Below are 1172 nucleotides of genomic sequence, written 5' to 3'. Positions count from 1 at the left end.
CGTCGAATCTGTTCTAAGCCCTTCACATGTCAATTGAACACGGAAGAATGGGAACAAGACCGAGTGGATTAAAGGGGTTTATTAATTTGAGGGCCTTCCCCTTTAAGAATGACTGACAGTTGCTGTCTGGTGCGGTAATTGCTCTAAATGTAGCTCCCGTTGTCCCCACAGGAGGGGACACAACTAAAGAAACTGGGAACAAGACTTTCTTTCAAAAAGAAAAACAAACTATTGTTTTTAGAGACAAAGCGAGCCGCGGAACGGTTTTTTTTCTACTCCACTGCCCAACGATGCACAAGAGAATATACAAATATACTACGACAATAACGTGCTGTTAACACTGACCTACGTGGACAACTGTATAAAACACAGTATGGTGTTACATGTTTGCAGATATTACTGTATTCGGACAGCACACAGTTATAATAGAAACGCAGCTCTCACACACTGTAAAACGAAAATAGACTGTAGCAGACCAGCAACGTCAAGCGCACAACCAAGACCCGTAGATTACCATGCTTTACCATACCCCTATGTGCTTTGCAGCGCTTAACAATTCTTTACAATGCTTTCACTATGCTGTATTACACTTTGCTATGCTTTTAATATGGGGAACTTTTACCAGTGAGGAAATCCCTGTTTAACTGTCTCCTCATGAAAGCGTTGTGTTATAGAGCGCTGTATCGGTCCAATAAATAGTAGATGCCCATTGGAATTAGACGGTAGAGCGCTAAATCTAAGGCTGCATGTTTGTGATAAGGCTCCAGTATATTATATTAAACTTTGAACTAGATCATTATACTATGCATTTACCATAGTTTGCAGCGTATTTGATATGCTTCACCATACCTTTTGCAATGCTAAACTATTCTTCGCTAGGATTTTCCGCTATGCTCGTGTGTAAGGCTGCACGCTTTCTGGAGCGTGTCTAGCGCATTGTAAAGACAGTAAGAGCGTCTGCTGCTTTAAGAGAAGCCGGGGAAGTGCGTCGAGGTCTTGGCTGCGCTAAGAGAGCTAACTGTCACAGAGATCAACGTTACCTTTTAAAGAGGATAAAGACATGTTGTGGATTTCCTCTGACCTCAATGGAATCTAAAGATAAGTTTTAGAAGCTCTGTCGGTTTCTAGCAGAGGAAAGCAACTGAGAGAAAAAAACACAGAGGCCAATAATA

This window comes from Polyodon spathula, chromosome 27, assembly GCF_017654505.1.
Source record: "Polyodon spathula isolate WHYD16114869_AA chromosome 27, ASM1765450v1, whole genome shotgun sequence".
NCBI lineage: Eukaryota > Metazoa > Chordata > Actinopteri > Acipenseriformes > Polyodontidae > Polyodon > Polyodon spathula.
Note: the sequence above shows the minus strand (reverse complement) of the source record.